General features: G+C 52.0%; 1 protein-coding gene across 26 annotated transcripts in view; it reads right to left on the bottom strand.

Annotated features, from left to right (window-relative positions):
- Positions 1-22,920, bottom strand: part of LOC139757814 (prominin-1-A-like) — a 232,719-nt gene that overhangs the window by 118,290 nt on the left and 91,509 nt on the right. The window contains exon 4 of one of the 26 annotated variants that reach the window (XM_071678656.1): positions 15,894-15,958. The exons of the other annotated variants lie outside the window; for them this stretch is intronic. The gene's annotated coding sequence lies outside the window, so the exon portion shown is untranslated. The remainder of the gene's footprint in view (positions 1-15,893; positions 15,959-22,920) is intronic. 26 annotated transcript variants of the gene reach the window in all.

Consider the following 22,920-nt stretch of genomic DNA (forward strand, 5'->3'; position numbering starts at 1 on the left):
CGGTAGAGAGTGGAGGTGGTAAGGTGTACACAGCGTGGCGTGGGGCGGTGGGGGTAAGAGACGGATGGCGATAGTAGATCCGTCACACACTATCTACTGTCTATCTTGCATGTTATGCTCGTTAGGGACTCTGGCCTAAAATTCTGGGGGCGGGGCACCTTCTCTGTATCATCCTCGAAAATGGGTACTACCCCTGGCTCTCTACCACTCTCTTCCTTGAGAGATGTCTTAACATCGCCAATGACCTGGTAAAAGGGGTCTCTGTGTTGTTTGTACTCTCTGGAAAGCAGATGGACGAGAGACGACGCCGTCCGGACGACGACGAAGGAGGGGCCGGGCCCTTAGCGCGGGGTCCAGGTCTTCCATGAGTCTCATCAATTTCACGGGATTACCTGCAATATTCTCTAATGTCTCCTCGCCCCTCCCTTTCCACCCAATCTCCCTGGCTGAAAGTAATAGTCCCTCCAGGGGGTAGGTGGTCGACCAGTGTCAATACTCCCTCAAACTTCGTGTTCGGCTCCTCCTCGCCAAAGACCTCTGTATCAATGGTCTTCCCCAAGCCTCTCGAGCTCATAGCTTGGTCTTGAATTATCCATCTACTCCGCATGACGACCTTATGATACAGTCTTCGGATGTTCTTTCAACTTATCGACTATTTATTTCCCCCCAACTCTCGTACCTCCCCAGCTTTACCCTTCACTTCATATTCTGACTGTAGTCATGTCTGGGTCTCTTGGTGTCTGTCAACTGCAGTCTGATCCCGGCGAAATCTACTCCTCTTCTACGGTGTGTTCTTGCCCCCGTCCTCTTCCTCCTCTTCGCTTCGCCACATCTAAAGAGCCACACTTTCAATCTCATCTCCAGTCCCTCCGCCTCCGTGTGATTCATTGTTGGCGCATGTCTCTCCACGCCCTGGTTGTAGATTCCACATAGAATCCAGCACGACTCAAGTCTACAGGGTATCCAGGCTATGGAATCTGACCTCACCATCCGATCCTTCACAGTAGGTATTCAGGACCACGTGGTTCTATTCTTCACACCACTGTTCAGGACTGAGTGCCTCACTTAGCTCCACAGCCCATCTCGGGTACGAGGAGTACGCCCCCTTTTGGCCAATGGAGGTCCACAGGTCAGGGGCTTTTATTTCCAGGCTACGGGGCGGCGTGAGGAGAGAATCCAGCCTGGATGGTGTTACCCACTCATCTAACACACGTGGCTTGGGAAACATGCTGATGTAAGAAGCTCTCGCGCACGCGCGGTAGATCTGTTATTTTCATATGTGTGTTCATTTAATGTGTGTGTGTGTGTGTGTGTGTGTGTGTGTGTGTGTGTGTGTGTGTGTGTGTGTGTGTGTGTGTGTTACCAGACTACGCCCGCTAGTGGCTGCACCACCGCTAGCGGAAATTCATATCTGGCTGGGCTGAATGATCGTCAGTGGATATAAAGGAATAAAGTCCTATCTAAGGGCCCTCCATGCCTCAAAGGAGTCCCATCATCTCCCTGATCCTACGTGGACTACAGCCTTGAAGACTGTAGAAGGCCCCACAGAAGGGGGTCCCGAGGTCGCATAATAATAACAATAATATGTATAGACACACTCAACATCTATCTTGAATGAGGAAAGGTACAAACATTCACAAGAGTCTTACGATACAAGGACGAAGTTACAGAACTCCTGAAGAAGGAGACGAACAACACTGTAAGGTCAAGCGAAAGGTGTAGGGACGCAGGAAGCTCCCCTGAATCGGTAGATGAAGCGAGGCGAGCAACAAGACGAAGTCAAGATGTTACCGAATGCGATGATGACTCCGTCAGAGTCAGGGAGGTAGGCAGGCGAGCGAGCAAGCAAGCAAGCAGTCCGCCAGCACACCGCCACCCACAAAAATATACCTGCACGAGCCAGCACTACCTCTCTTCCCCCAGGGTAAGCAAGTCTATACGAGGGAGGAGGAAAATCCACGGGGAGGAATAGATCTCAAATGAGATCAACGAAACTACAGTACAACCAAGTCTGAAGGAACAGAAGAAGAAAAGTTCCAGGTGGAAATTCAATAAGATGCTCCATAACCGCTCGGGAAATGCCTAAACTACCCTAAACACATCATCTAGCCTACTAGTTCCCTTCCCCCGCGCCATTTCTAACCACTCCTGACCTGCGACACGGATCCAGATTCTGACCTACATCGGCCGCCAGCACCCCCACCTGACCGACCAACATTCGGACGAGTTATCTGCGTCTTCCAAGTAACCAGCGAACAAATGAATGGCCTTCCTAGAGCACGGTGCTAGCCTGAATGTTTCCAGGAAAACACACACACACACACACACACACACACACACACACACACACACACACACGCCAGAGTCCCTTATTAAGAGAACAGTAAAAGAGACAAACTGTCTGCTAGTAAATATCAGACTCACATTCATGTACAACCCCTCAAAAAAAAAAAGAATCTTTACACTCTTGCGTTAGACAATATGACACAACGGACGAAGGATTTTGACAGAAGTTCTGAGGTCTGGCTTTGCTTTTATACATGTCACGTAGCGCGTATAATAAAATATACAACGTATTCTGTTTTCAAACACTGAAAATGCATCTTTTCTTTTATTTCTTATTTCGAGAGTTATTACAATACATCAGCACAACTACCATAATAAATAAGACATATGTCTCGTATTCACGGTTACCAACTCTAGCGAGACAAAAGGAGGCGTAGTGTTCACTTTGGCCAACATCATCATCCACCGGACCCACCCATAAAGATAATTCATTTGCTGTGTGTACATATGGGTAGGGAAGCCATGGCTAGAATATGCTTTCTCAGGTTTGCTCATGCAATGAAAGGAAACACACAGAACTAATAGAGAAAGTGCAGAGGAAGGCAACAAAGACAGTACCAGAATTACGACAGCTGAATTATAAAGACGGCAGAGGCAAAGCGTTTTATCCACCATGGGAGAGAGAGAAACGAGCAAGCGGTGACTTGATTACAACCTTTGAGTCTTTAAACCAGTTTGACGATGCCGACAAAGAACAGTTCTTCGAAAGATGAGCGAATAGAAGAAGAGCAAGAGACCAAAACATAGAATCAACCACGAAACTTGTCGGAAAACACATGGAGAGGGACATGAATGGCATCAGAGTGGTGTATGAATGGAATACAATGCGCAGCGAAACTGTGAATGTGGACTGTAAACAGAAGTTTAAAATGCTGTACGATGGTAGAGACAGTTCACGAGATGAGTTCCCCACGAGTGCAGCCCTCCCTCCACACGCAGTGTCAGGGGGTATATAGGTAATTACACGCTCCGTGATGACATTATGAACCGTCTCCTGAAGGAGGAGGATCAGAACAAGCATGAGAAACCCAAGTGATACTCGGAGGACGACAGGTCACCTGCCACCACACAGTGTTGCCGTTCCCGCCCCTGCTAGGTGTGAGTATCCGTCCCTCATACCCCTACCAACACACACACTGTGCGCCCCTCCCTCATGCTATCACATGCCAACGAGCGGCAGACGCCACCAGGCACCCATCCACCTGCTGCCGTACCTGCCACAGCTCTCCTGCCGTATCTGCGTGCCCCGTGGATTCGTCTGCCACAGGAAATTAAAAGTAGCGGCCAGGCAGAAAGAATGCCTCGCTAACTGGGGCCATTTCCCATGTGTGTGTGTGTGTGTGTGTGTGTGTATGTGTGTGTGAGGGGAGAGGGTGGTGCCTCCTCCGACAGCGGCCTCCGGCCAGGAGACGACCCGGCCCGCGAAAACAAACCATTCTTTCCCCCCCCCGAGCCAGATGATATGACCCTGGGAAAATTAAAACGGTTATCTGAGGCAATAGTGAACGTTCGTGGCGCGTCCTCCCCTGGCAGGAGGGCTTCCCGCTGCAAGGGTACTGTGGCACCTCTCCTCCCCTTGCATGAGTACTGTCTTAAGTCCCCCTCGCTGATGAGCATTCCTGCAGGGTACTGTGACAGGTACCCCCTGTCAGTGGGGCTCCCCTACACGGATACTAGGGCACGTTAACCCCCCTGGCCGTGAGGCTCCCCTACGCGGGTGCTGTGCCTCCCAGGCTCCCTAGCTAATAAGACAGAGCCCCTCACGCAGGGCTGGCCAACAAAACACCAGCCTCGTACAGTTTTGAACTGCCAGATTTCCCCCGCGGGGACGCTGAGCGTGTGACAGCACTCCAGCCCCTCAAACACTGTTCCATTACGACTCTTTCACCTGTTTCTCACGGCAGGAGGGGTCTCGGGAGGGAAGGAGGGAGCGAGGGAGGGAGGGAGGGAGGGATGGAGTGCTGGGCAGGGCCAGGAGAGAGAAAGAGCGGGCTGGAGCGGGCGAGGAGCGTGATACAAAGCACTGAATGTTGTCAAAATTCCGGTGCGAGATTTGTTCCTCTCTCTCTCTCTCTCTCTCTCTCTCTCTCTCTCTCTCTCTCTCTCTCTCTCTCTCTCTCATGTAACTTATTTGTACTGCACGGGGAGGGAGGTCTATACTCGTGGGAGGGGGACGGCCGTCTCTCGAGCTCAAGTGTGTGAGAGAGTGAGTCTGACACTTCGCTTTGTGAGCATATTCAAATGTGAGCTGGGCTCGCGTGTATGGCGTAGGGTATATTATGCGAGTAGGAAGGAATATGTGGAACACTATGTAGGTATCTGTATGTGTGCGATTATGCAGGGAATACACGAATCAATACATATGTACCTACGTGTGTGTGTGTGTATATATATATATATATATATATATATATATATATATATATATATATATATATATATATATATATATATATATATGGTCATATATGTTCAGGATACATATATGACCAGAAGGACTACTGTACGTGAAGCTGTACCGCCTTCGTTTCTATCCCTTCATTTATCATTCATTCTTTCAATCCTTCTTTCTATTTCCCTCCCTCGCTCTCCAGCTCTCTCCTACCTCCTTTCCCCCCCACACCACTTCCCCAGTGAAAGGCCCCCAGGTGGCAGGTCCCCTGGGGCTGCAGCACCTGCATCAAGCCCCCGAAACAAAGAGAGCTGGCCACCAGCTTCTGGCCCGAGCCCAGCCTGGCCCGAGCCCGGCCTGGCCTGGCCTGGCAAACACGACCAATGCTCACAGCAGGGCCACCGCGGGCCCACGGGAGGCCAAGGGGAAATTATTATGCCATAAAAAAAGAAACACAAGCAACGATAGAGATGAAGGAGGGGGAGGAGGAAGACGACCAGAAGGAAGGAAGGAAGGAAGCAAGAGGGTAGAACAGAAGCCAGCGATGGGGAAGAACTAGTGGCCATGCGAGGTAAACACGAGAGATGAGAAGGAAGTGGAAAAGACTGAAAAAATAACTGTATATACAACCTAAGATTTTAGGTTTCTGAATATACAAAGACACAGGGTTTCTGTGGCAGTGTGGGGAAGGATCACACAGCAGGGTGGAGGTGAAGGCTTGCTTGAAGCGCAGAGGTGGTGCGATGCATGGATATGAGAGAGCTACTATGGCGAGGGGCGAGGACAGTGCCCCAGCCTGGTTGTCTGGTAGTGGAGCAGGTGGGATGCTGTAGGTGAGTAGCGAGAACAGTGCCCCCAGTCTGGTTGTCTGGTAGTGGAGCAGGTGGGATGCTGTAGGTGAGGGGCGAGGACAGTGCCCCCAGTCTGGTTGTCTGGTAGTGGAGCAGGTGGGATGCTGTAGGTGAGGGGCGAGGACAGTGCCCTAGCTTGGCTGTTTGGTAGATAGTGTGGGGGAATCGGTGAGCTACTGGGAGGCTTAGCTTGGTACTCTGTGACGATCGTCTGTACGGTCCCGGAGGGTTGGTGAGGTATGTGTGTGGGGAGGGGACAGTGTGAGGGGGGTAACATAGGGGTGTTGAGGGTAATGCGCATTCACAGTCTCCCTCCCTCATGCTCTTCTCCTTGGCCCTATCAGCACCGATAAAAGGCCGTCAGACCCGTGTTCCGTCCCCATCAATATAACAACACCAGCGAAACAAAACTATCACAACCTCCTCCACCATCATCACCACGAACACAACCTCCAGCGCCATCACCACCACCAATACAACCTCCTACATCATCACCAACACCAACTACATAACCACCACCATCTACAACACCACTTTCAGCCTTACCCACCATACAATATGGTATCGAGGGGGGGAAAGGAGTGGGCCTTCTACCCACACAAGTCGGGCTCGAACCGACACTTGTTATAACACTGTCGCCATTATTACCAGCACAACCACCACCACAACCACAACTACTACCACCACCACAAGGCCCTGAATCGGGCCCAGGAAGGAGCAACTGTCAGGACAGAAGGAAACGAAAACTTCTCAAGACAATTACAATAAAATACAAGAGGAAAGTGTAGGAGAAGTGGGAGGGCTCGAGGCCCGGGGATGTGGACAGCTGGCGAGCAGAGAACACTCAAATAAGGATGGTGAGGAGGACAGCCAAGGGGAGAGCAAGAGAGGATAGGGATAGAAGGGAGAGGACGGGATAGATACAGGGGATAGGAGCAGAATGGGGAACGAAGTGATTACAGACAAGGAACAGAAAATTGGGAATAAGTGTAACACGAGAGAGAGAGAGAGAGAGAGAGAGAGAGAGAGAGAGAGAGAGAGAGAGAGAGAGAGAGAGAGAGAGAGAGAGAGAGAGAGAGAGAGAGAGACTATGCTGCAGAAGGTCTTTTCAAAAAACAACTCAGTTGAGAATATTCCTCTGAGGCGAAGTCAGACGAGAGGGATGGGGGGAAGGATGGTGGCTGAAGACCAGGAGGAGGAGGAGGAGGGAGTGAAGCCGTGAAATTGAGAAGGAAGAAGGGAAAGAAAAATATGAGGAAGAAACCCTGGGAGAGAGGGAGGGAGGATGGTGGTCGAAAGCGACCGCCTGGAATACACACAGGAGGCGCAACAGCAAACGCAGCAGGAGGCGCAGCAGCAGCAGCAACAGGGAGGAGAACAACACGAGCAGCAGTTTGGTAACAGCAGCAGCAGCAGTAGCAGGAGGCACATCATCATCATCAGCAGGAGGAGGGGCAGCAGCAGCTCTGCTCATCAATAGCGGCGTCTGCGTCCCTACGAAGATGACTCCATGCGAGTCTTTCATCTGCTGGCAGACACGGGCTCTCAACCCTCCACTCCCTCACACCATCCACCCACCCTCTATTACCCAACATCTACAGTACAATGTCTGTTGGCCGGGGTCAAACACCTACTGTTGCCCTGCGTTTATTACTCGATGTGTGTCACTCACCGTGGCCCAGTGTCTATCACCTGGTGTATATCACTGTGGCCCCAGTCATTGTCTATTACCCATTGTCTATCACTCGCTATTGCCCAGTGTCTGTTCCCCTTTGTATATCGTCCATCTCTAGCCCTCTTATCTCCCTCCTCCTCCTCCTCCTTCCTTCCCCTAAACATTACAAGCACCATTTTAAGACCACAAGGAAGCCACCTACGTAAACCAGACGGCTGGCTGTGTGGTCACCACCCTCACAGACTAAGGTCCCACATACCGCCTGGTACAAGACAGGTCCCACCTCCAAAGACTGGAACACATCCCAGGGGATGCGACAGGTGTGACAGCGGCAGTGAGGAGCGAGGCGCCCTTGGAACCCGCAGCCACGACGTGAGGCAGGTGTTCACGGGCAGTACGTGAGGTCCACCACCAGGAGGATGAGGAGGAGGAGGAGGAGACGTACAAGCAAATGATGACAAAACAATTCAGGTTCAAATGACGCGAAAAGAAAAGAATTAAAAATACGACGTTTTGCCGCGCGTGGCGTCCGGCCGATGTGTAATGTTTCCCAGAATGGACGTGACTTCGGGGGGTTTTAATGTGTGTCCGGGGCTTTTTGCATGTACTTACGCACGGCGCGCGCGTTGGCACGAATCCCGCGAGACCTTACGAACGGGAGCGTGACGGACGAACCAGTAAAAAAAATCTGTTGCCCAAAAAAACTGAAAGGTGTCAGTGTCGCGTCATTGTGGCGGTGGTGGAGGGAGGGATGGAAGCCCCCCCCAAAAAAAATGTCTCGAGATATAATGAGAAAGACACAGAGCTGTGGCACTCGAGCCCGGGTGGAGTAGCACCTGAGCGAGGACGACAGCCGAGGCCCCAAGCCTCCTTCAGCAGTGGAGGAGGGAGGTAGGCAGGCCCGGCCTAGCCTAGCCTCGCCTCCGTAGCCCACATTTAAGCCTGAGCCTGACACCCTCTCAGCCCCAGTCCCTCATTCTCCCACCGCCTCCTATTGTTATCCTTACGGTCCTACTACCCTCCCCCCCACACCCCATACATCCTACTCTCACAGCCTCTCTCCTCTCTGTAACCCTAACTCTCACTCTCTCTCTCCCACTCCTTCCTCTTCCTCTCCTGACTCATCCCCCCCTCCCTTCCACCAGCCCTGTCCTTAATCACTATATTTACCACCCCACGAGCCATGGCCTGGCCAAGACATTACAGACACTCGACAAACCTCTAGAGTTAAACAAACGCCCGGTGAGTGTGTGTGAGGGAGGCTACAGCTGAGGGTTCCGTGGATATAAGCGATGCCACATACTGCGTCAGGAACCGTATAAAACGTCCATTAGTGTGATATATGAATATGGTTTCAGAGATGGGCATAAGGCCCTCTAGCGATCAATACACACACACACACACACACACACACACACACACACACACACACACACGCAAATATGTTGTTGAATCAGACCACATCTAGAGGGACGATGAGGTGGTATACCAGTGAGATACAGAGGTGGACTTGAAGGCCTTATGTATTCAGTACATGGCTACAGGCACCACGCAGGATGAGTCAGTCAACGTTGAGATGAGTAACAAAACGAGTCTAGTCCTGGATATGGGGTTAGGGTTCTCTGACACCTAGTAAGTTTACTTTACACATTTCACTGTGATGGAAAATGTCTTCACTTTGTGCTCAGCCGAACTCGTCTTCGTGCTACAAAGAGATCTGTCAGTCCTTTCCAATCACAGTTTCGAGGCTTCTGACAGTGAACAAACGCACGTAAATTACTACCAGTTGAGTCAGTGCACATAAGAGACCCAAACAAGAGATTGGTAAACGAATGACATGACACAGTACAGACACAAGAGCTGCTCATAAGGCAAATCACAAACGTTCGGTTAACGTATATGTGTGTGTGTCAGGACGGCAACGTTGTATGTGAGGCAAGATATACAGCGTTCTCGATGCAATCAATTAACCAGGTAACAATGGCTTGCTGATCCTCGGGCACAGAAGTGGAGCGTCCTCACGCCCGTCACTGTCAAGTGTAGCATTTATGATGTTCATGAAACAATGGACCGGGAGGCTTGAAGTCGACGATACATGGGGCACTATAATGTGTATCCACCTTCACATGTATCTCCTTCAACGTTCCCTCAACAAGGCTGGTGTGGAGACTGGTGCTGCCGCTCACACCGTGGTACTTCCTCCAACACTTCCCCAACATTACTGGAGGAGAAGGACCACTGCTGCGGCTCACACCGTGGTACTTCCTCCACCACTTCCCCAACACTACTGGAGAAGAAGCACCAGTGTTGCGGTTCCCACCATAGTACCTCCTCCAACACTTCCCCAACACTACTGGAGGAGACCACTGCTGCGTCTCACACCACCAACACCACCACTACAACTGGCCCTAGTAGGACTGGGCCGCTTTGTGTAGCCTGGACATAACGTATACGTAATACAATCAACTGAATAGCTACAAGTTTGTGGCCAGTTACACACTTCGTTGTACTGTAGTAAAAACCCCGTAATATACCAGGGATCCCGTTTTTTCTCGTAAGGAATACACTTTTGAATGGGAATTGGAATTCTAAGCTAACCCCAATCCCACCCCACAGGACGGAGGCCTGCCTCTTCCGGCCTCGGTCGGCATCTGACAGTGAGAGAGAGAGAGAGAAGAGAGAGAGAGAGAGAGAGAGAGAGAGAGAGAGAGAGAGAGAGAGAGAGAGAGAGAGAGAGAGAGAGAGAGAGAGGGGCATTCCCCCTTCAGGCCCACCGTTAGCCACCCCACAGTTCATACAACAACAATGTTCACGTGGACACATCTCCACCGCCTCGACTTGACTGAGGTTCAGTACCGCTCGGTTTCTCTCTCTCTCTCTCTCTCTCTCTCTCTCTCTCTCTCTCTCTCTCTCTCTCTCTCTCTCTCTCTCTCTCTCTCAAGGTTCCGCATCGAGGATGTACGTGTGTGTGTGTGTGTGTGTGTGTGTGTGTGTGTGCCAAGACGCCGCTCCAAATGTCAACTTAGGGAAACTTTGCCTACGGAGAAGTTTCCTGGGCCGTCAAGTCTCTCGGGGTTGGGTCCCCCGAGGGAGGAGAGCGGGGCGTCCCGTCCGTCGGGGCATACCCATCTAATCTTACGGGAAAATGATTACATTCAAATGATTACCACTAATGATTACTGATTCCGAGGCATAAGTCTCAGGTTTCTCCTCAGAGCTCGAACCTCCGCAAACTGCTTGTAAACCTGGCTTTGTGCTCTTGAAACCTGTAAACCATATACCTCACCACATGAGCATGATTCTCCCACTTATATCACCACCTTCCCACTGATGCCAGTGCCACTCCCTCCTCACACGTACGAAAAGTGGCTCTCTCCCACCTACACCGCCTGCTCGTGGGATTAACACCCCCGCCATGCCAAGGCACCCCAGCTGGCTAACTGAACCCACATGGCCTTGTGTACGACCAGCAACCCATTCCCACAGCCAGCCAAACGAGGGGGAACTGAGGTGACAGGCTGACAGGCAAACAGCCATATGGCAAGACAGACAGACAGACACATGAGGATAAATCTGGCGAGACAGCCTTCTAGCCAGCAAATGTCCATCAATCTATTCACTGAATCCTCCCGTCTATCCACGACCTCCAAAGCAGAGAAGCACCACCATCCACTTGCCGCTAGCCAGCCAGGAAACGAGCGTGCCACCAACGCCACCACAGGTGGACGTCCTTCCATCACCTGGTGGTGGTAGCCTCACCCTCAGCTCCCCGCCTGACCACCTGAGTCGGTTTATGGGCGACTCACGTGTAGCCCCGGGAGAGGAGATGGCTTAAGGGCGCAGTTAACCCGTGTGGTGAATGTGAGAGGTGTGTGGTTAATGAGAGTGGGGGGCGGGGTGCAGGAAGGGAGTGACCATCACAAACCGTACGAGTCGCTTTACTATCTCCCATCACCATCATGGCCAACAACAACACCCACCCGCCAACAACAAACAAATACACGCGCCGCCTCCCTCTCTGTGTGAGGCCCCTTTGTTTACAACGTTTTGCTATAGCTTTACCACGACATCGAGAGATGATTCCCGACCGTGCAGACGGATCTGGGACCGAGATGCCCCTCTGGCACAGGCCGTTCTCAGCAGAAGAACGCAGAGTTTAGCTCTCCATTTCACTCACAGTGACCAGTCACAAACAAGAGGGACTGTAGAAGATTCTCTTATCACTACCCTTCAGCCTGCAGCCACCACACCCAAGGACAAGTTTAATTATGTCGAGTATCTATCCCCACTAAGTGTCCTACGTACCCTGGGATCAGAATAGAACACGTCTCTGAAGCCAGGTACAGAGAGAGGCAAGCTATTACTGGCAAAGGGATTAATGTCAAACTCTTGTTGATTCTCTCTCACACAGGGAAAACTTGGTGCCTTGGCGGCCAAACTTGCACGAGATAAAGTCTGTTGGAAATAACAACGAGTCGTCAATTAGAAGTCACCCAACTTCAATAAAGAAGTAACAGATCTATTTCAAGGAAGCGGACGAATGAAATGTCACGTAAAACACGTGTATGGAGAAGGTAACAAGGTCAGGGGGGGGTACTACATGATATGGTCACAGCTGGACTAAGGCCAGGATATAGGTACTAACACGACACAACACCTCAAATTCTGAAACTGTATCCTCTCTTTCTTCCTAGAACATGGATTCAGGGTATACGAAGAATACAGGCTTACGTAACGAGCCAATTATAAAGTACTCGGGGTTTAACAAAGACCCTCCCTTGTGACCTCCGTAATCTTCTTGAGCTACAGCCCACAGGATGAGGCTGGCAGGCACAATAAACTCGCGGCTGATACCAGCAAACTCTACAACCCTGTACGTGTCTAACAGCTACTCCGTTATGTTCCTACAAACACCAGCCGCCTGAGCTAATCAACCTTGAGCCCTGATGGTGATGATGTTGACTGGGGAGCGTGTGCGTGTGTGTGTGTGTGTGTGTGTGTGTGTGTGTGTGTGTGATTCTCTCGAGGTGGGCGGTACTAAGGCGAAGGTCCTATGAAGCAGGATACTAAAGGCAAGTATAGTACTCGAGTTTAGTGGTCTTGCTGAATAGGACGGTACCTGGGTGGAAAGTGGTGGGGTAGGGAGGCGGGACGGGTTGAGGCAGGTGCTGGTGACTGGTGGGGTAGGGAGGGGGACAGGTTAAGGCAGGTGCTAGTGACTGGAAAGGCAGGGAAAGGGACGGGTTGAGGCAGGTGCTGGTGAGTGGTGAGGTAGGGAGGGGGACGGGTTGAGGCAGGTGCTAGTAACTGGCGAGGCAGGGCGACGGGTTGGGACAAGTGCTGGTGACTGGTGCGGTACGGGAACGGGTTGAGGCAGGTGCTGGTGACTGGTGTGGTAGGGGGACGGGTTGAGGCAGGTGACTGGTGAGGTAGGGAGGAGGACGGGTTGAGGCAGGTGACTGGTGAGGTAGGGATGCGGGTTAAGGCGACAAGCTGGTCCTGCCGAGACAAAGGCCCAGAAGCAAGCGTCACGGCAAATGCAAAAGTCTCCCTAAAGGCCTTGCAGGTATTTCCTCCCCACCAGGAAGGGTGCGTGTGGGCGAGGGGGAGCATGAGCAGAGGCCACGTCTACCTGCAGCCAGCCCCGGCCTAAAACAGGTACCACGTTACCTCACCAACAACCATACTGTCTATGATGATGGAGAGGGAGAGTGAAAGTCCTTGTGTGTGTGTGTGTGTGTGTGTGTGTGTGTGTGTGTGTGTGTGTGTGTGTGTGGGAAGGACCGCCGCGAGGTCGCTCCTCATTACCGCTGATGTGCAATCGCCATCAGCTTCGCCTCCGCGGCTCCCGCACGATGATCAAGCATCGCCTAGAGTGTACTGGCCGACCACACAAGGTACCCGACCGGAAAATATTCATAGCAAGAGCCCAGGCCTCGTCAGAGGCCGGCGTGTAGTACACTTATCACAATGGCTACCATCGCGGAAAGTTGGGCTGGGCTGGGTTGGGCTGGGCAAGCGTTGGGTTGTGGGTGAAGGGGAAGGTGGAGTGTCAGTGGCCATCTGGTGGAATGTGGCACAGACGACCCGAGTACTCTACACACACATGACGCCTCCAGCCATGAGTCCTCTCCTCCTGTATCCCGTTTACACGTCTGTGCAACCCATCGCACGTGTGTCCTGTGCGTATGTAGGAACCATGGCGTAAGATTACGCCCTGGAGGGCAGCGGAGGGAGGACGGGTCTTTCTTAAGGCAGCAGCCACATAGTGAGAGCTGGGCGTGACCCTACGACCTATGTGCAGCCCACGCCCGGGTCCGGACGTGCCCTCACAGTGACGTCACTCACCCACAAGCGAGATGCCATGACGTCATGCAAACTCAGGGAGATATGAGGTTCCCCCCACGTGCATGGTAGACACCACGACGCGGAATATATCATTCGACAATTCAAGGGAAGAAGTTACCTGCGCCATCCTTACCGCCACCTTCATCTCCTGCTATAGGAGATCCCTCGTTCCCTAGTTGCAGTTCGCCACCACAACCGCTTCGAGCTAACCCATGCTCGTGTAAGCCAACACGAGAACGGTCCCCTCCACCCAGCCTTTGTGAACATCATCAATAATTTACCAGACTGTCACACTCTCTGTTTAACCCTCTCCCCATTTTCCACTTTAGCCCACATTTTACATTGTACGTATTTCCACTATTTTCTGCCTTTGGTTAGTCAATTAAATACACCATTAATCATCGTTATCATTATCATTATTATTATCATCATTACCATCATTTTTACTAGAAACATTATTTCGACGTTATGCACATATCATGACGTCATGCAGACATGATGACGTCATTCGATGTTAGCGCCCTAGGCAGAGGGGACTAGTGATGATGGTGCTGGTGGCTGAGACTTCCTTGTGGTGGTGGTGGTGGCAGAGATCCCCTTTGACGGCAGAGGTCCCCTGGTGGCGGCGTCCGTCAGTCGCGGGAAAGGTCAAGCCAGAGAGGTTGCCATAGCGACGGCGACGCCTCTCCACATGTTCCACACACACACACACACACACACACACACACACACACACACACACACATACACACACATATATATATATACCACAGCCACTGTCTACTTCTCTTGCTCCCCCTTCTCCTCCTCCTCCCCCAGGACTCAGCGCATACATGATGGAGAGAGAGAGAGAGAGAGAGAGAGAGAGAGAGAGAGAGAGAGAGAGAGAGAGAGAGAGAGAGAGAGAGAGAGATGAGGAGGAGGAGGGGTGAGAATAGAGGTGGGACCATCAGGAGGAACAGATGGTACCCCGGCAGTAACTCTCGTAAGGGAAGCCTGGTAGAGAGGGGCTTGTAGCACTGGGCCAGGGGGTGAGGATGAGTGTGGTGAGGGGTCATGTGTATAGTGTGGTGAGGGATCGAGTGTGTAGTGTGGTGAAAGTGTACGCCAGAACACACAAAAACCATGCAACATCTCTCATGAAGAAAAAGGAAACTGTAATATATATATATATATATATATATATATATATATATATATATATATATATATATATATATATATATACGGAATAATTATCAGTTCATCGAAAACAAGTATTGGATCAGATGGGCTGGAAAAAAAGAACAATCTCTATTGATCACATGAGCAGCCAATATGTCCTCCCTGGGGGGGAAGTAGTCAATATGGCCATGAGAAGATAACTCCTGTGTTCCAAGGAAGGAACCAATATGTCTTTTTGGACAATAACCGGTCTATATGTTAGATGGGAGAATATGTCAGAAAGGCTTTGGGGAATCTTTCTTTCTCTTTTCTCTCCTTTATCTAATGGGATGGGAGAATGGGATGGATACTCTGCTATAGAGTCAATAGTAAATCGCATCCTAGGGAGACTAGCCTTCCTAGTTAGCCTGGTGGACTACTTTGACCAGACGGGCTGCCGCCAAGAGCCGATCACACGAAACAAACCGCCACAACTGTGAATCACGCACGGGCCCGCCTGAGTTCGAATCATAGGCTGGGCAATCTGTCCGCAGTCAATCCATCTGTTCATCCTCGAGGCTGGTCGATAAACGGGTCCCTGGATTAGGTGGGAGTGTGTAGTGTATATATATATATATATATATAACCAACATTAGCACTATTCTCCAGTCTCCTTCATCCACGAACGCGGCGCTGGAACCAAAACCCACAAGCCACCACAACCAGTAAATGTAGCCATTAAAAAAAAAACCACGCCAATTAAAAACCTCGAAACATTCTAAAGAAAAGATACATAACGAGTGTTCAGAAACTACACACAGAGAGTCCTCTTGGCAGACACACTAGAAAGGATCACGATCCTGCAGAGTTCAGAGGATCCTTCGACGCCACTGTGAGCTTCAAATCCCGTCGGCGGAGTCTAGTGGGACACTACGAGGATCCTACGGCCAAGAACTACCACTGGAAGTCACGTCCACCGCCACCAGTAGAGGGCTACTGTGATGTCACTACCCTGCCCCGGCGCAGGTTTGCCTTGGGACCAACCACTTCATGGCCACGCCTCCGTCTGGAGACGAAGGTACCGCAACCCTCACCTCTACAGCCAACCAGGGTGGAGGCAAGGATACAAGGTACTTACCGTGTACGTCTTCGTAAGCAACCTAGGGCCCAACACAGTCTTCTAAAGGGCGTGACGACACTCACCTACAAGAAAATGTGGCGAGTGTTAGTACAATGGCAAACCTCAGTCGTCAGTGTTGAATACTTTACACATATTACACAACAGAACCTACAACACACACACACACACACACACACACACACACACACACACACACACCACACACACACACACTGCCCGGCTCAACACAACACACAACACCTACAACATATGGTAATACACACACACACACACACACACACACACACACACACACACACACACAACAGCTGGGGACATATGGCGTGAACAACAGTCATTACTAGCCTTATTCCCCACTCCCGTTCACAAACCAGAAATGATCATGCTTTTACCAAATGAGTCAATCCTGTTGAGAAATAGAACCTTAACATCTCCCTGTTTCCTCACCCGTTTATGTAATTAACCTTTGACGTGCAGACCAGTCCCGTCCGACAGGCTGGCCCATCAAGGACGTTCAATGTTTCCCATTATGACCATAAGGTCACTTGTGTACACACACACACACACCACTTGGGGGGAGGCGAGTGAGTGAGCCAGCACAGGCTTGCCTCCGTGCGTCGTGTGCACGAGGACCTACCATGTACACTGACGTGGGAGCTGGCGAGTCCGGCTGGAGGGGAGGAGAGGGAGAGTGATGACGATGGCTGGTGGCGAGGGCTCCTGCCTCCGAGTCCTAAGTCCTCTAGCGCTGGTGCCTCATGACCAGGTAGGTTCTCGGTGACAACACCGTCAGGAAGGATGATAAATGTAACTCCTTCACTGTTGATGAAGGCCCACACTGCTGGAGGGTCTGGTTTACATCGGACGAGACTATCCAGTTCCTCTCTCAAGATGTCCACGAGTCTTCCCATGGCGTTCAAGTAGCCTGCACATTATCCATACAATTTCCTTCATCATCTCTGCCCTGTTAGATTGGATTTCATTTTCTCATACTTCCCAGCCTCGTCAACTCAGCAAGGATATTTCTTCGTGTGCAAGTTATGTAGGAACACGGCATTCTATTATTTCCCAAAGTACACAATATAATGTATCTCTATCTATACTCAGCAGAGTCAAGCTTTTAATTCATCCCAGCCAATCAAATGTTTGTTTTTTAAACCTAACTGTGTGTTCTTGGGGTACCAGCAGCAGGAAGCGTTTGACAGTACACCACAAGGGAGGGTCGTAACGAAGATGGATCTCCCGGCGCCCATAACGAGAGGGAAGGAATAACTGTAAACACTGAAGGCCATGGCGCTTGGACCAGCCTCGGTCACAAGACTACCCCTTGGTCTCACCTGACCTTCCCCGAGCCATACCTCGGTCCCGGGGACTCAATCTCTATCCCCTACAGCTGGGTGATGGAGCTTGGCTGCAGAAGTAGTGGCCGCAACTGTCGCAACCACACAGCTGGGTCTAGGAGCTAAGCTGGTGGCGGCTGCAGTAAATATACACCCTCCACAGCTGGTCCAGTCTGCAGCAGTGATGGGTCAGGCTGGTGGCGGCCGTAACTGTAGCACCCATCACCGCCAGGCTGGCCGGGCGGGACACCCGAAGACTCACGGATCCTCCTCCTTCCTCCTCTCACATAATCCGGGCCGGGACCATCACGGCCAACAAGCCTACGTCTTCTACCTGACGTAATCCGCTCAATAGGCTTTCCAGCCGGCCGAGTAGTTCTCGAGGGCTGCCTCCCTCCCTCCCTCCCTCCCTCCCGGGCGACAATGTTGTGGGCGGGAGGGAACCCGACGGTAACCCTTCCACCTCCACCATACCACAAGGGTCACCATACCACCAGATCTTCTCTACCACGGGTCACTATGCCATTAGTTCCTCTCTACCACGGGTCACCCTTCCCACACCTTCAACCATCACCAGAGTCTTAAGTTCGCCAATGAAAATACATTAGAGAGATTTTGATTTAAGAGAAGAATAAGCAGACATAAGTAAGGTAACAGTGGTGGATGAATGGGGGGGGGGGGAAAAAAAAAAAAACCTGCCAAGTACGGTCTCAGACCCCTAACAAGTTGGGAAATTTCAAAAACAGGCTGAACGACTACATGCCTGATAACTGGTTGTACCAGGATTTGCCTCGTAGGGGCCCTTTAAGCCACCTGCAATTTCCTAGTTAAGTACATACGAAACCTGACAATCGCTGGTTACCAGATCCTTACGGGCTACTGCGTCACTAGTTACGAGGTTGTTGCCACAGGTTACCAGGGCAAGAGGCAACCAGTCATTTCCGTTAAGGTCACCGGGCAGTGTACTGGGTCACCCAGTTCACCACAGCAACGTTATCTTCCTTTACTTGGTACACCAGTTTGCCATGTTGGTCTAAGGCCCGAGACATGGCCAGGGCCACCACCACAACCCACGCGCCTGGCTCAAGGTATGGCCACCACTACCCCCGCTCCTGGCCTAGGGTACAAGCCACCACTTACCACTACCCCCGCTCCTGGCCGAGGGCATGGCCACCACTTACTACTACCCCCGCTCCTGGCCCAGGGCATAGCCGCCACTTACCACTACCCCCACAGCTGGCCCAAGGTATGGCCACCACCAGACTCGCTCCTGGCCCAGGGTATAGCCACCACTTACCACTACCCCCCGCTCCTGGCCCGGGGCATGGCCACTACACCATCCTTGCATGAGGCATGGCCACCACAATCACCATCCACCAACCATGGCCCGAGCCACGATCAACCACCACAGCTCCCGTCACACCCAACGCGTCTCTCATCATCATCATCACCATCATCAATTCCCCCGTTCATCATCGCGACCTCACTCCCAGGAACTTTTCTGTCGCACTTTCACGATCTTCCTTCACGTGTCTATCATCCTCCCTCTCTCTCCCACACTCTCGTCACTTTTAACTCACGTCCTGTCGCAGACAATACAGATCTCTCCAGCTGACCGTGTGTACTGACGGCCAAGCGGCCTCCGGTGATGTTGTGGGGACACATCCACTCAACACAGGTTAATTACGGTTCCTCATCATAAGACACCTGAAATCCTGAAGCCAGTATCCATTTCTGTATCAAGAAGGCAAAAAAGTACTATATGAAACTACGTACTGTAGGTCATGAAGTCCAGAAAAAAAAAAAAAAAAAGAAATCGACTTTGTAACAACGTACGTGACATTCATCCACTGGAGTCTGACTAGACACCCCTTTTGTGACCTGTCATCCTTTTGCGCTACCGCTCGCCAGGATGAGCATGGGGTGCACAACCAGTCAGCCGGGGTGACCGGCACAAATCAAACCCAAACCCAACCTCATCACACGCAACGTGTGGTATTTCTGGCCTGGGGTGGTGACGCACGCTATGTAGTCCCTGAATTATAGTATTAAAGTAACCACGACGTTCGGAGGGCTACAGGGGCATGCTATGCAGTCACACACACACACAAACACCCCCCTCCCGCCCACACACACACCCAAAGCATTTCAATGATGGCATGGGTCAGATTGAGGACAGTCAATTCATTCCTCATTGCACCATCGTCCCGGGGACTGGGGAAGGCACTTTCATCGTCCCAGGACCAGGGGAAGGCACCATCATCGTCCCGGGACCAGGGGAAGGCACTATCATCGTCCCGGGACCAGAAGGCACTATCATCGTCCCAGGACCAGGGGAAGGCACCATCATCGTCCCGGGACCAGGGGAAGGCACTTTCATCGTCCCAGGACCAGGGGAAGGCACCATCATCGTCCCGGGACCAGAAGGCACTATCATCGTCCCAGGACCAGGGGAAGGCACCATCATCGTCCCGGGACCAGGGGAAGGCACTATCATCGTCCCGGGACCAGAAGGCACTATCATCGTCCCAGGACCAGGGGAAGGCACCATCATCGTCCCGGGACCAGGGGAAGGCACTATCATCGTCCCGGGACCAGGGGAAGGCACTATCATCGTCCCAGGACCAGGGGAAGGCACCATCATCGTCCCGGGACCAGGGGAAGGCACTATCATCGTCCCGGGACCAGAAGGCACTATCATCGTCCCAGGACCAGGGGAAGGCACCATCATCGTCCCGGGACCAGGGGAAGGCACTTTCATCGTCCCACGACCAGGGGAAGGCACCATCATCGTCCCGGGACCAGGAGAAGGCACCATCATCGTCCCGGGACCAGGAGAAGGCACCACCACCGTCCCGGGACCAGGAGAAGGCACCATCCATCCCATCCTCAATCTCTCGTACTCCATTTCGTCTTCCGGGATTATGAATAAATAATTATTATCGGAGTTTTTAAAACAACTAATTCTACGAACGAGATTCAGTCCATTAAAAATGAAGAGCATTATCTTCGTGTTGCCATGCAAAACAGGCAACTGGTGTTCCATCCTCACGCGTTGGTCCCAACACAGTAAAACACACCGTGTGTTGCTGTGTCTCCGGGGGGAAGAGGGGGTGGGGGGGTGGGGGGTCAGGTCCCGCAACACAACACGAGACCCGAGGTCAACACAACCTGACCCGTCAAGTGACAGTGGTGCCATCTCTGCCAACCTGTGGGCCTTGACCCTCTCCCCACCCTGAACATCCAACCCACTCAGCCCACCACGAGTGGACAGAGGGGCCCCACCACAACGCGTGGGCCTTGACACTCCCACATCCCCTGGCCCATCCGAGCCATGGCCAACCAAACACGAACACGTTCCTGACCAACGGTGGAGATCAGAGGCCTCCCTTCTCCCAGCCCCATCAGCAACTGAAGCTCTCCCTCCCTCAGGTTACCAACCCACCCTTCGACGAGTATAATTTCCCACACAACTCACACACCAGCAATCTCTTTTCACCTTCGTGAGCGCCTGCGATTTATCTCCCTAGCAATATCATAATCCCTGTGATACCTGTCACCAAGGTGCCTTCACCGTCACATGAGAGTAATCCTCACACGCCATGTACACTCACCTCTGCCTCACCAGGTACGGGAGGAGAATGATTCATGGGTTGGGTCTTGGGTAAGGCAAGGAAATGGACATGGATGATGAGGGGACATCCCAGCAGCTTTACACTATATATGGGTTATAAGCTACAGTTCATGGAAGTCTAAGGAGGGCTGTCTCAATCGGGATTTAAGAAATGTGTTTGGTTGAGAGAGAGAGAGAGAGAGAGAGAGAGAGAGAGAGAGAGAGAGAGAGAGAGAGAGAGAGAGAGAGAGAGAGAGAGAGAGAGAGAGAGAGAGACTCAAGTACGGGACAAGCCCTCCAAAAATGTACCAATATCACGGAGGGAACAAAGTACAAGCCCTCCAAAATCTACACACATCGACCGAGGAGCAACGTGCAAAACAAACCCCCTAGAAAACCTCAAGAAGACCGACCTAGGAAGGAGATACAAACCCTCCCAAATCTACAAAGATCGATCCACCCGGAGACAAAAGGACCACCTCCTCCCACCTGTGATCGGTGGAGGAAGAATCTCCACCATAGCATGCCACCTCCTCTACCCCTCTTCCCTCCTCCATCCCTCTCCTCCTCTCGTACCTTCCTCCCCCCTCCATTCCCTCCTCCTCTCGTACCTTCCTCTCCCCCCTCCCCTCCTCCCCAGCTTGCGGCAGACGGTGACCTCTCGTTCCGCAAGTCCCACAGCGTGACGAGACCCCCGCACATATGTCACACTTCAGACGTGCTATCAGCGTGACGGACGACACTCCTGAGCGAAACCTGCCTCACACCTGGGCTCGGCAGGGGAGGGTGGTACTATGGTATTTAGCTCTACAGAGACAAAAGCGTCTCAGCGATAATGATGAAGGTGGAGGCAAGCACAAAGCGTACACTGGGTACAGTAAATCGACACACGAAGGTGACAGGTGAGCCCTGGGGTCCCGGAGAACCCTTTGTCCCTTCAGAATAGGGAGGGAAGAGCGTTAAGGTCACGGGTGTGCCACAACAGCAGGGAGACACTGGCTATACACATCCAGGGTTCGCTCCAGTACAAGATTATTTGCGCTGGATCTGGTATACACAACAATAAGTGTCGCCGACGGGAGACAAACTGACAGAAGAGTGTGGGTAGGAATACATCCACAGAGCTCACGGACACACAGACAGACGAGAGGTGGAGAGGAACGCGTCCTCACGGCCAACAGACAGACAGGAGGTTCGTGAAGACTATCATGACAAATAGAAAATAAACGAATGCTAAACGGTAGCAAAAACTGCTAGCTATGTGCAGCAGCAGCAGCAGCCGGGATTGACACACGTCAACACGGATAACACTAATTCAGGCTTACAGCCTGATCGGGATGGTCTATCAGCCAATCCCCTCACAGGAAACCCCGACCCCATACACTCCCACACCAATATCCCTCAGCCCCCTACACTCCACGGACCATGGGAACAGCAGGATGGGTGTGGGAATCGGGGTAAAGGTTGGGGTGAGGTGGCAGGTGATGGTGGGAAGAGAGATATACTGGGTGGTTGGGGTGGGAGATGTGGCGGTGGATGGGAGGGCAGTCTAACACAATGATCAGGTTCAGCAGGAGGAGGAGGAGGCCGCACTAACTGTACCCACCAGCGGCCACCCAGCCGCCGGCCACAAGTTTTTCACACCACCGCTAATGATCCAAACACTCCTTTATGTAAACATTGCAAGGTTCTCCCCTGAAACCCCTCACCCCCCCACCTACACATCTGTGAGGCTCTCCTGGAGTGAGGCTCTTCCCAACTGTGAGGCTCATTCTCTCTTTATGAGGCTCATTCCCCATCGTAAGGCTCCCCTGGTGTGAAGCTCTTTCCAACTGTGAAGCTCAATTCCTCATAATGAGGGTTATCCCCCCTACTGTGAGGCTCCCCTGGGGTGAAGCTCTCCTCGAGTGTGAGCCTCAATCCCCTCTTTGTGAGGCTCCCCTGGGGGTGGAGGGCGCTTTTCCCAACTGTGAGGCTCAATCCCTCAATATTAAGCTCATCTCTTACAGTGAGGCTCACCCAGGGGTGAGGCTCCTCCACTACATAGCCTTGGCAAGGCTGGCGAGGACCC

The sequence above is a fragment of the Panulirus ornatus genome, chromosome 28 (assembly GCF_036320965.1).
Source record: "Panulirus ornatus isolate Po-2019 chromosome 28, ASM3632096v1, whole genome shotgun sequence".
NCBI classification, from domain to species: domain Eukaryota; kingdom Metazoa; phylum Arthropoda; class Malacostraca; order Decapoda; family Palinuridae; genus Panulirus; species Panulirus ornatus.